At 44.5% G+C, this 13,245-nt stretch overlaps 1 long non-coding RNA gene across 2 annotated transcripts; it reads right to left on the bottom strand.

Moving 5' to 3' along the window:
• Positions 1-656: 656 nt before the first annotated feature.
• Positions 657-9,806, bottom strand: LOC115272330. 2 transcript variants are annotated; one of them, XR_003900363.1, is made up of 4 exons: positions 9,600-9,806; positions 7,903-8,003; positions 7,521-7,627; positions 657-723 (listed from the first exon to the last, which is right to left on the bottom strand). It is a non-coding gene; the product is annotated as an uncharacterized LOC115272330 (long non-coding RNA). The 2 variants fall into 2 exon arrangements; XR_003900362.1 differs by lacking the exon at positions 657-723 and adding an exon at positions 2,729-2,877.
• Positions 9,807-13,245: the final 3,439 nt, after the last annotated feature.

Genomic DNA, 13,245 nt, shown 5'->3' with positions numbered 1-13,245 from the left:
TGGTGTCAAAGGAATAATTTCTTTCAAGACTGTGAATTAGTAGCGTTTGCTTGTGTGAATGTGTTCATCAAGGTCATGACATCTTTTCTCCTAAAAAAAAAAACTTTTCTCCTATTACTTTTATCATCAAGCTTAGATATTCTCCTTTTCTTGACTAAAGTCTAGGCAGAAGAAAGTTCTAGAAAACCTCAGACTTGGCCATCTTTCTATTTTCTTAGCCTACTTATGACTTGGCAATTGCTATAATATATAGTGTTATATATAATATAATAACCATGTCCCAGGGTTATTTCCCATTGGGTTTCGCCTTCCTGCCTCATCACCACCCACTCCTTCAAACCTCATGTGAATAACTAGCACTACACCAAAGTTAGCTAAAGATGGTGACGAAGGAGAAATGAGAGGTTGTAACACTTAGCACTGATAATGGTGAAAACTTCTGTGGGGATATCAAGGTGGTTCTTTCTTCTCCCTCATCACCTCATGTTTTTGAAGCTTTTTAAATTTGAAATGGCTCTGGCTTGGGGAGCACGGACAAGAATCAGACAAGGCTAAGGCTTTTTCTGTAAATGTCCCAACAACCCCAACTCAGCAAACTGGGTCTGCTTCATGCCCAATGGGGCAGCATTGTTCAGCTTACTGGGCTTGTATTTGAGTGTCTCTGGAGCTTAAGAAATGGTCACTTCCTCATTCTTCTGTTATTCATAATTTGTTCGCTATGACCTGTGGGAGAAAAACAAGTGAAGAAAAAGTGGCTCCTTCCCTCCAAGGGGTCATACATGGTCCAGTGATGGAAATAGACCCTGCAGCAGATCATGGTGGTGCTAAGTGTGTGAAAGGAAAAGGATGGGGTGGGCCTGGGCACAGAAAGGATGCAGCCTAGGGGTGTGTGGGGGGTGTTAGAATCAGCATCTTGATTAGCTGTTAAAGGAAGGTGCAACACAACTGTTCTGTAAGGAGGCAGATAGTATATTATTTGGGTTTTGGGGGCCATACAGTTGCTATCACAACTGCTCAGCCCTGCCACTGCAGCAGGAAGCAGTCCTGGACACTATAGAAACAAATGGGTGTGGCCGACACTGTGCACCAATAAAACTTTATTCATACATAAACAAGTAGATGGAGTTGGCCTGAAGGCCATAGTTTGCTGACTTTTACAACAAATAGCTATGTAATGCATACTGTGTGCCAAACACCATGCACGTGCACACACACACACACACACACACACACACACACACACCCACTCAATCTTTACAATTGCCCTGTGAGGTAGGTGTCATAATCTCCATTTTATCATTGAAGAGGCTGAGGTATTAATAGGTTAAACCTACCTAAAACGTGACACAGCTGGTGATCGGGGATTCCAAGTCTAGGTTGGCCTGAGGGTCCACTTCGTAAGACTGCTCCATGCCAGGCAAGAATAGGAGGAAGTGGGTCTTGAGGCAGAAGGGACAGCAAAAACAGAGGTTCAAAGGCAAGAGACAGTACAGAGAGTGCACGGAGGATAAGTGGGAAGCAGAACGTGGCAAGGAATGGTAAGAAAGGATTAGATGGTGGGGGATACTTTAAAAGCCATGATGAGGATGTTAAATATACAAGGCCATGCCAGCCCCGGGGAATTGGAAGAGGGGGCAACTAACACATTATTCTGAGGTTGACCCTTCTTGCTTGCATTCCTGGGAGCAATGCTTTAGCTGGAGGGAGGCAGCAATGAGTGCCTGGTTTCTGCAGAGTCAAGGGAAGGGGCAAGATAGGAGAGCCTTTGGCAGATTCTGGCTTTCCTGAGGGCCAGCACAGTTTGGGGGTAGCCTGACCCCAGAAGCTCTTAAAGGATTGAGGGGCTGTCTCAGTGGGTCCCACCCATCTCCCTCCTGTTGCCAGCTTGTTTGGCTTGGCAGAGGTAAAGAACACAGTTTGCCCATAAGGCCAGAATTCCTCTGCCAGACGCGAGGTTTAATAGCCATCAGAGCCCTGTAGCTGAGAGAGTTTATAAATTCCCATACTTATTACACGCCAGGCACAAGACTGTTTATTGAGGGTTTTTTTTTTTTTTTTAATTAAAGCTCCAGCTCCAGCCCCACCCACACCGTTACCTTACTGAGTGGAGTTATTTCTCTCTCCATCTTTTTAATGGGCTACAGTCACCCTGGTCTCTTGCCTCAGGCGCAGGGAAAGCTCTGCTAGAAATAAAAGTGTCCAGCCTGGAAGGAGCAGCCAGCTGCAAGCCAGGCTGGGCCAGTAATTGGCTGAGATGATACTGGAGGCTCGGCTAACAGGCCCAAATTGGTCCCTAATCAAGTCCAACCTGAGAGCTGCTCACTTCCCAGAGCTGCCAATTTTCCTCTCGGAGAGCCTGAGCCATTGGGCAGGCTTCCGGGCCGCCTGTACAAATGGCGCTACAATGGTTTAGGGCAGGAACACAAACCCTCTTCAGAATCCATTAGAACATGTCACCTGCTTTGTCCTGGAAGAGGACTTCACTCATCCCTTGGTTTCCTGGTGCCAAGGCATCAGCCTAGCTTTGGGGGAACTCTGGAGAGGCTGGAAGTTTATATGATGCCAGCATTGCAGGCGATTATAATAATCACCTCCTCTCCCCTTGCACTTGATGGGTGTCAGAGGACTCTTCATACACAGGCCAGGGATAACTTGTGTATCGGCCTAGCATGCATTGTAATCCCTCATTTTGCACATGAAAGAAAATCCAGAACATACGAATGGGAGGAAAATCTCCTTGGGGGATGCAGAAACAAAAACTCAAGAGAAGTCAAGCAACCCACCCAAGGGCTTGCAGCTGCTGGTCTTCCGTGGAGCTGACACTGGACTCCCAGACCCGGCTCTTGATCTGGACTCTTTGTCTCTGGTGCTTTTCTTCTATGAGAACAAGCAGACGTATGGATTTCTGGTCAGGTGTACTTTGGTTAAGTGGCCCCTGGGACTGGCTTAACCAGGGTCTAGGAGTGGCAGTAGAGAGTTGTGTTGGTGGGACAGGCAGTGGCCTGTGGGGAGGGAATGTCACAGGGGTGAGGGGCTGAGGATGTGTATAGGAGTAGAGGAATGGGCATTGTTGCCATGCAACTAATCGCACGCTGCCCCAGTTACCTAGGTGATGGTGGAATGAAGAGTATCTGGGTGATACCAAGGCTAGGCTGGGTTTGAATTCCAGTCCTTCACTGTATCCAGGGCTTGGAGGAAGGAGACCTTCCCCTCCTGCTGGTTATCTTCCTGTGGTACCTGGTTGTCACTTCAGCGCTAGGATGCTCCTTCCCTCCAGTTATCACCTCCATTTCCTTTACTCTAAGCATGAATCCACTTATAGATTTTCCCTCTGCAGCTCATCTCAGTGTCTCAGATTCTGGGACTTGGAGGATAGGGCTCAAGCAAAATAAAGCCAATGTACATTTGTGATTTTCTAGTAAATGGGAAACCTGTCCTGGGTCTTCACATTCATTAACTCATCTAATAGGAGAGGTGGGCTGGTGCTGGCTCAGGTTGGCTTGGAAGAGCCAAGTGGGCACATTCGGCATCTAGCGACGCCATGTTAGGAACTGGAAGTGGCTGGGGTGAGAGTATTTACACAACAGGATCCGGCAAACTCTATCAACCAGGGTTTTTTTAGTTCAGAAAGCTCATTGTTAAACACTTCCTGGCACACCATTGTAGTCCTTTCCATAACTCAGGGAGAAAAGTATTGCTTTTTTCAGTTACTTGGTTTTTCAAAACTGAGACTCCACAGGCATTATTAATTTGTTCACAGACATTCAACTAGCAAGTGGTAGATGCACCATTTGAACCAGCACCAGTCTGATCTCAAAGCCTTTGCTCTTTTCATGCCATTCCATTTATGGTCCTGGTAATGCTCCAATTCCATGTATCAAAGGTTGGGATTCTATTGGGCCAAGTCATAGGCACAAGGCACATCTCAATGTTTAAATATTTTCATACTCATTATATTACTTGAGCTTCACAACCATCTTGCAAAGTAGGTATCATTAGTTCCACCTGAAGGTGAAGACGCTGATACTCAGAGAGGTTAAATAAATATCCCATGATTATACATGTAAGAGTGAATTTGAGGCTAGAACCTTTGTTAACTTACTCTTGGTTAAGAGTTCGTTCTGTCATGACCTCTAACCTTGACAAAACATATCCTAGCTAATTAAACTCTTCAATGAAATAGAATTTTTGTTTTCCTTCTGCTTATTTTAAAAATATGAAGTACAACACAATGAAGCACCCTCATCTTATGGATTTATTAGCAAGAAAGAAAAGATACATGCTAGGATCAGTCCATATTGAAGTTGGACAAGTCTCTGCCTCTTATTGGGTCTTAAGCTATAAGATAGAAGGGCAGCAAAAGGAAGAAGTGTAAGGAAGACAGGGGCCAGTGAAGAGAACTTGGACCTCCAGGGATTCTGGGATTTCAAACACTCATAGTCCTGGATGGTGAGAAACATGTTCAACGAGATTATTTGTGCAAGTATTTCCTTTCTAGAAAGACTCAAATTCACCATGTTCTTTGTATAGGCCAATACAGGAAAGATACCCAGAATGGCTTCCAAATTTATCAATTACCAAGGTGGAAATTGAAGAGTTTTCTCCTTAATTCTAGCTGAAATGGAGAGTATTAAAGAATATGCCAGGAGTTCTGATTAACTGAAGTTTGTTGGTCATTATTAAACCGTGGCTGAGATGCAGAATGAGGAAGCTGGGTGTCTGTGGGTCTGAGAAGAGCTGTTGGGGCAGAATCAAAATATACAAGTGCAGCTTGGCCACAGATTGACTTGGGCTCCAACCTGGCTTCTTTGAATTCCAGTTTCAGCCTTTATGAAGAAAGGTGACTAAGACGGGATACATTCATTTGTTTTGACAATGAAAGGAAATAGGATTACTAGGATGGAAAGGGCATAGGGGGCATTCAATGGACACATTCAACCAATGTTTCTCACATGAAAAGCCATTCCCTGGCTCCCTCTTAGAGTGTTAACTCTTGACTGCTCTTTGTCAAAAATCCACTTGATGTGGCATAAAAAGGGTTAAGTTTGATTGAGCAATCCAACTGATTGTCCTCTTTTTTGCAAGCCTGTTTGTGGGATGAGGCCATTCTGCTGCCACCTTCCCAGTGGCATGATGCCCAGCTGCTTTTTGTAGGCAATGGTGTGAAAAAGATTTTAATAGTCAGTCATGCCCTAGAGTGGGCAGAGCTTATAATTTTCCATGACTTACTATGCTCAGCCCCAATTACTCTTGATTGAATATATATATTTTTAAATCACCTCATTAATAATGGTGCTTGTGATTTCGCCTTCTATTTCTAATAGAAATCTACCATTTTTCATGTGATTGTTTCCTAGCCAAGTAGGGAAAAGACAACCAGGATAAAAACTGATCCATTAAAAATAGTTTATGGAGAATATGGGCAGAGAATGTTTTCAAAACTAATGTCAGGGGCACCCCTGGGCTTGAGTCACTATCTCATCTGTCTGTCTTAGCCATTTTGTTTATCTTTCAGTCCATGAATTACTTCACAGGTGCAAACTAGTCATCCCATGACCTGAAGGAAAAGAAATTAAGAGAGGTCATGGATATGAGGTGCCCACAACTGTGTGCAGCATGAAGAAATCATTTCATCAGTGCTCAGACACAAGGATCTCCACTTTGAGTGTGAATGAATAGGCCTTCTGCAAATTGTGTTGATACAGTTTGCCAGACTTTAGCTCACTATCTTTGCATTTCCACATTCTCCACTTCTCCCCCACTCAACCAGGTCCCTTCTATGCTCCCACATGCTTCTCACAAAATCCTGCTCTCGAGGGGCACCTGTGTTGCTCAGTTGGTTGAACGTCCGGCTTCGGCTCAGGTCATGATCTCACAGTTCGTGGGTTCGAGCTCCACTCTGGGCTCTGTGCTGACAGCTAGCTCAGAGCCTGGAGCCTGCTTCAGATTGTGTATCTCCCTCTCTCTCAGATCCTTCCCTGCTCCCACTGTCTCTCTCTGTCTCTCAAAAATAAATTAAAAACATAAAAAATTTTTTAAAAATCCTGCTCTCAAGAAGGGCTCTGATGGATTTATTCAGACTGAGAGGTCAAGGACAGGTATTGTTCTGTCTGATCCCTGGGTGGGAATGGGGTTGGGAACAGGTTTCCCTCCAGAGGGCACATCCATTGGAATTTCAAGCCCAGTTGAAGGAATTTACTTCTTGGAAAGGCAGACATTGTTTGAAGGTTGGAATAGGAGTTAACCACACAATTTCACTGGTCACTGCAGAGAGTCCCCACAGACTGGGCCAGTCTCATTGGGCCAACAGGGAAGGAAACAGCACCAAACAAGTTCAGCTCCCCAGTGCCACATAGCCCAGTAGCCTTGACACCTGGTGAAATAACACATTCTTCTTCTAGGCCTTGGTCAAGTGAGATGCCTTTCTAGCACTCTTTGGATGCTGCTAGAGTCTTTCTATTTTCCCAGTAGAGCTTCAGAAATATACTTGCATTACAGGAAGTGTTCAACCAAGCCAAATCTCCTGGACTTCCTGGATTCAACTTCAGCTTTGACAAAACAGTTTTAGCAGGGCTTTGTGATTTAGCAATTCTATATCATCAGTTTTCCAAGGAAGATCAATTCCAAGAAACCAGCAGAATGAATCTGTCTTCCCAGCGCTGCTCAGGTGTAAGTTTGTACAGTTTTAGGCTCAATGTCCATATATCCTATGTCAGTCTCTATACTTGTGGGCTCAAAGCCACTGGCAAGTGGGGTCTGATGTCACTATTGCTATTGCAACAGATGCCCATCTTGGGGGGCTTTTGATGGGAAAATAGGAAGTGAACGGAGACCAGATTAGAGCTGAATCTGAGAGGAGCGTGACATTCTGGGAAAAACACAGGCTCTGGAGTCAAGATAATTGAGTCCAAATCCTGACTGCTCCCAACCCATGTGACTTGGACAAGTGTTTTCATCACTGTGGACCTCAGTTTTACTGGCCTGGATGTAAGAATCGTTGACACTGTCTTGATTACCTCCAAAGTTTGTTTTGATCATTGGATGAGATCCTGCCCTGATGCTAAGATCAAGGGGGACCTGCCCCCTGGGCCCAAACTTCAGTTTTAAAAAAAGGAGTTGTGGAGAACCAGCTGACACTGCCTGAGGAGCAGGGAGAGGGAGAACGTGACCACCTGCCCTTCTCTCCTCAGGCCTGTGGACCTGGGCAAAAAAGCATTCAGAGAAAGTCTGCCCGGGCCCCAGGTGAGATTTGCAAAGATGAGACCCTCGGGCTGAGTGTAAGCCCAGATTGTGGAGGGGAAATTGATAGAAATTACAACTGACAGGTCACAGATTTAAACATTTATTGACTCCAGCTAACCATGCATACTTATTCCAGTGCTACATACACTTACTTTGATCTCACACACACACTCTCTCAACATGTCACAAACGCTTGGATGTTACACACACTTGGCCTGTTACACAAACACACCCATGCAGATGTTACACATAATTTCTCAGATGTCACCCACACTTACCCGGATGTCACAGACACCTGGTCACAGAGTAGACACACTTGTTCTGTTTGGCCTCGCGCCGTCTTCGGTACTATTTGGTTACGTGAGACCAAGCCCACTTATCCTGCCTAGGCAAGAGAAGGATCATGTGTAAAGATTAAATCTGTGTCACAGAGCTCAGTAGGATCCCCTGAGGGAGTCAGAAACCAGAGTGGGATTATTTCTCTCTCTCTTTTTCAGAAGAGGAGCACCAGCATAGGCTGTGCTCTCTCTGCTTCTCTCTGAGCTTTTGGTTCAATCCTTCCCTCTCTCCTCTGGCCCGCTTTCTCTCCTCCGCCCGCTTTCAGGCCATCATGGCCATTCCTGAATGTTAACCCAACTTTTATTATTTATTTGTTAATACCTCAATACAGTCCATTTGTCCCTGTCTTCAGAGACTCGTAATCACTCGTCTTCCTTTGTAATTTTAAGTGTAAACGATGTGTTTTTCCTCATGAAGAAAACCTTTTCAGTAGAAAATAAATAGAAAAAATATAGAACATCAGCAAAAATGAAAAAGTATTACCTGTTGTTATATATTACCTGTTGCAACAGGTCAATGATGACTTCCATGGAAACTGTACTTTCTTCTCATCTTTGTTTCTGCCTTGTGGTTTTTATAGTTGTGATCAAATGAAATAGGATAATTTAGAAATAATATTTTTACATCTTCTGCAGATATGTGTTTGAAGATATATTCCTTTTTTTAAGTTTATTTTTTTATTTTGAGAGAGAGAGCACAATCAGGGGAGGGACAGAGAGAGAGAGAGAGAGAGAGAGAGAGAGAGAACCCCAAGTGGGCTCTGCATTTTCAGCATGGATCCCAGTTCAGGGGTCAAACTCATGGACCATGAGATCATGACCCAAGTGGAAATCAGGAGTTGGGCATTTTTAAAAAAATTTATTATTTTTGAGAGACAGAGAGAGAGCACAAGCAGGGAAGGATCAGAGAGAGGGGGAGACATAATCTGAAGCAGGCTCCAGACTCTGAGCTAGCTGTCAGCACAGAGCCCGATGCGGGGCTCGAACCCACAAACCGTGAGATCATGACCTGAGCTGAAGCCGGCTGCTTAACCGACTGAGCTACCCAGGCGCCCCTAAAGAGATCTTCCTTTAAGTACCTGCTCTCATGTGAGCCAGTCAAGGCTCTGGTGCCTTGACATGGGCCTTGTTTGCTTTGGGCTCAGAGAAAACCCTAAGGGTCTTTAAGCATCTCAGGGAAACTATATTGGACTACGTTGGGGTCACTGTCTCTGGAATCTTCCTTAACTCTTACTGATGCACCTGCATGCCCAGGAATCCCACGGCCCTTCCTCTCCACTATATTTCTGATTTGAGCCATTCCTGTCTTCCTAACCACGGGCTCGGGGCTGAGCATTCTCAGGGAACACTCTATGGTTGTTGGCCACATTTTGTAGATTTGCACTTTTTTTTTTTTTTGGAAGAGAGATTCCATAGTTTTCATCAGATTCTCAAAGATATACATGATCAGGAAACTCACGAGCCCTGTGTCCACCATCAACGGCAGAGGCCATCGCAGCCTGCCCTGCCCATCCCCGGGCCAGGGAGAACAACCCGCACAAGAAACCAATTTATCCCTTCCTCCTCCAGTTCTTTTTTTTTTAACTTTTGTTTTCATTCTTGAGGTCTGATGCACATGATTCTAAACTGTTAAAAGGGGTGAGAACCTTCCCACACAGAAGAAAATGGAATTGGTATGCAAAGTAGACCCAGTCTTGAATAATTAATTCTGATTTGCATGTTCAGATGAGTCTGGGAGCTGCCCTGGCAGCCAGGAGGGAATTCAGATGCGGGAAGGTGGAGCTTGGCGCGCCCAGTGGGGGAGATTCGGCTTCCCCAGGAACCTCTACTGCCTTTCGCAAGTCAATTCTTTGGCTTACTGGAGTATGAAAACCCAAGGCAATGGGAATTGAGACCCAGCTAGGGGAAGTGTCTTGCGCAAACTCACACGACAAGTTAGTGACAGGAAATATTACATAATGGTTAACAGCAGGGGCTCAGGGACCCTTAGACTACCAAGATTCTAATCTCATTGCTTACCTGTTACGTGATCTTGTCAAGTTGTTTAACCTCTCAAAGCTTTGGTTTCCTCATCTATAAAATGGGAGGAAACAATAGTATCCACTTCACAGGATTATTGCATTCATTCAGTTCAGTGTGCCTGGTGATTGTAAGCATGGTAGAAATCGTGCTTGCTCTTGTGGCCCTTAGTATCAAAATTGTTCTCTTCCTCTTCCTCCTCCTCCTTCTCACCTTTAATGGCAGAACTGTGATGAGAACCCAGATTTCCTTTATCAGCACATTTTATGTTTTGTGAGCCTTAGTTTCTGCCCCTGCGAAATACCCTGAGATACTATTGCCAGATACCAACACTGATAAGAGTAATCATAGAACCATATACTAAGTGGGCACTCCTCCCCAGGTACTTTGCTAAGCCCCTAATGGATATTTAGGCTCCTAGGGGTGCTGACTCACAGGGGTCCAGGACTCTGATGTTGAGGATGGAGAGGAGGCCTTATCTGATGTGATGGGACTTTCTCAGACGGTCTGATAGGCAGAGGATATAGAGGCTGGAGCATGACCAGAGCACACACCCTCCTTTCAGCTTGACTGTAGAGAGGGCTGCTCAGATCATCCAAGGGCCTGGTGCCAGTCTGTCTGGCAGTTTGCAAGTCTGAGACCCACTGAAGCTCAAGGAAGAGAATGGAAGCCACTGACAGACCCCGGGTATGTATCCTGAAAAGGAGCATGTGTCCTTACTGCTTCTACCCTCTGACTGGAAAAGAGGTCCCACGGAAGAAGGGCTTGGTGTTGGACAAGTGGGTGGAAACTCTAGAGACAGATTTTAGCTCTAGTTTAATTCTGTAGAATAACTCTCTATAAAGATAGAATGGATTTCATTGAGATTTATTTGCAGACACTGATAGTGTTTCAATACGGTCCCCTGGGATGTTGCAAAGAGGTTGGACAAGATAATGCTTAAGGTACAGAGATCCTTGGAAGTCTCTGTCCCAAGGCTACAGGCTAAATGATGAGGCTCTCTTGCCTTCAGGAGGTACAGAACTAGGTCTTCTCCCCACACATCATAAGATTCAGAAACTCTAGTCTCAGGGAGCTGAACGGCCCCCATAGCCCTGATAAGACAAAAATCAACCCTTTTTTCTATGTCACAAACCCTTTATTGGAAGGATCTTCATAGAGGTGATAGGCTTAGCTCCTCTGGACCACGGGGCTCATTCTCAGAGGGAATATAATGTAAGGGAAAGAATACTGGGCATTGAGTCAGACATCCTGCATTTAATTCCCAACCCTACCACTCATGTTTTATAATTTTGGGCAACTTTCTAAACCTCTATGCCCCTCAGATTTCTGAGATCCCATTACTCACTTGGTGCATCATGCATAGGAGAGATAATGCTTGTGCGGTGACTGGGTACAGTATAGGTGAATTCTGTAACGTGCACATTATAGATGCATACTTATGAGGAGGTGGTTCAGACTAAATGAGGGAACACAGGGGAAAGTATAAATGTCACTTTGCTTTCCCCGAGTCCTTTTGGTGTGTCAAGGGGTTCTGTGTCTTCCGATGTGTCACTCCAAGTAAACTAGTATCTTTCTTAAAGAAGTCCCTATTTCTGTTGCTCCTCAAAGGAAGGTCACACTGGGACTATGATGCTGACAGAGGATTTGGATAAATGCAAAGGGAAGAGAGCCTTTCAAATAGTGATGACATCGCCTGCTGATTCATGTATGGGGACACTGTAAGCATCTGTTGGAAGACTTCATGTCTCTGGAGGAAGGGTTTAGAAGTAGAAAGAGAACCAAAGGAAGTGTCCCTGCCATTTACAACCCAACTGCTCTCCGTCTCAATGTCTTCATCTCTAAAATCAGGACAATAAATTCTGCTTCTTAGGATTTGATCTCTAAGAGATCAATTAGTGGAAATAGCTAGCCTAATGCCTACTTGGCACTCAGTATATGCTAGTGATTTTGAACCTGGATAGTTAAGCTTTCTGGATAGCCAAGAGCTAACCCTTTATATACTCAAATCTTTAGACAACGATTTAATTACAGATCTTTGTATCTTTCTTCACCAGAGGAAACAGAACAATTTAACCTTGTCTTGGGGACTTGAAGTCATTCATTAGGAAGCCAATCAGTGGTCTGACATGCCCCTGGGAAAATAGGTGGGACTGATTGCCTCCATGATGAATGGAACCAGAAGAAACTTCTACATCATCATGACTGTTGATGCATCTGTGAATAGTAGCTTTCTTTACAGTTTTAGTTGACTGCCTTTCCTCTTCTGTAGCTTAGGGAAAAGAACATCCAGGAATTTTGTGAGTAAAATGAGTTTCCAAATGCCAGACAGAGGGTTCCCCGTGGATAAAGTACATGGGTTTGTGACAGCTCTTTTGGCCAGTTCCCGTCTAGATTGCTTCCCCCCTTGTACCTGGATGCCCTCTGGATGCACCCAGTGTAAGTTATGACCCATTGTCCGAGTGGAAAACAAACGGCCAAGTCTTACACTGCTTGGATACAGCTTGTCTCGGAAGCATAGGGGCAGCTGTGGAGCAACGCTAACTCTCTGACTTTTATTTTAACCACAGTGTCAGGAGTTGGGATTTTGTATCCATACTCACATGCACAATTGTGTATGGCTGAAATACAGCTAGATTCAGAAGTTACTGTAATTCGGTTGACTTACCTATGGCTGATACTCTTACTTCTAGGAGAAGGTTGTTCGGAAATCCCCAACCTGGAAATTCCTAAGCTACTGTGCTTGTGAAATCAGGGGGTAAATCTATCCTCCATTAGCCTCTGGGAAGTCCTGTGCATTTGTAAATAGAAAGCTCAGTCAGTCATGGGTACATGACAGCTTGACTTACAAATCTGAGTTAGAGTAGAAACGGAGGTAACGCATCATTAAATCTAGAGTTGCTGAATCCTGAGCCTTCCAAAGTCATGGCCCTTTGCTCTCCTGTTGCCTTATTTCCAATCCAGAGGAATAGTGTCTGGTTTTGAGATATTTCCTGCAATGGAGTGCTAGGATTCTCAGACACTGAGGCCTGGACATACAGAGGTCTGTGCACGCGTGTTTTTCAGAGCACACGCACAGGTGCATGCACACAGACCCTAGATGAAATCCAGCTGTCATGGGCACAGTACATACTGACACAAGTCCCCCAGATGTAGCTTCTTCCTTTCTTGGCCTGGCAAACTTCTTGTCTTTAAGCCTGGTTTAAGTTCCTCTTCTTTTGGAAAGTCTTTCCTAATTTCTCTTAATTTGTTTTCTGTGCCTCTGCTATTTGCACCCCAAATACTCTTTCCTTTTCCCATCTCAGCACTTAGCGTATTTAATTGTGATTGGATATTAATTGATGTATAGAGTCCTTCACCAGACCACATTTCCCTGACTAAAGATGCTTTTGAAAGATTTTATAACCACTGTAATTTTACATTGTCTAGTATAATAGGTGCTCAATAAAAAAATAATTGCATGGATACAGGGAATAGTCATACAAACCCAAACAAACCCACAAAATCATCCCAGTATGTACATTCTCAAAGATATAAATGTGTACACAAACATGACATATGCACAGAGAAACAAGTTTATGCACTTTTACCCCTCCCCCCATGAACCCCTGCTCCCCGACCCATGTGCATAAGGTGGACACATACT

Source organism: Suricata suricatta, chromosome 11 (genome assembly GCF_006229205.1).
Source record: "Suricata suricatta isolate VVHF042 chromosome 11, meerkat_22Aug2017_6uvM2_HiC, whole genome shotgun sequence".
NCBI lineage: Eukaryota > Metazoa > Chordata > Mammalia > Carnivora > Herpestidae > Suricata > Suricata suricatta.
This window is presented reverse-complemented; position numbering and strand designations above follow the sequence as displayed.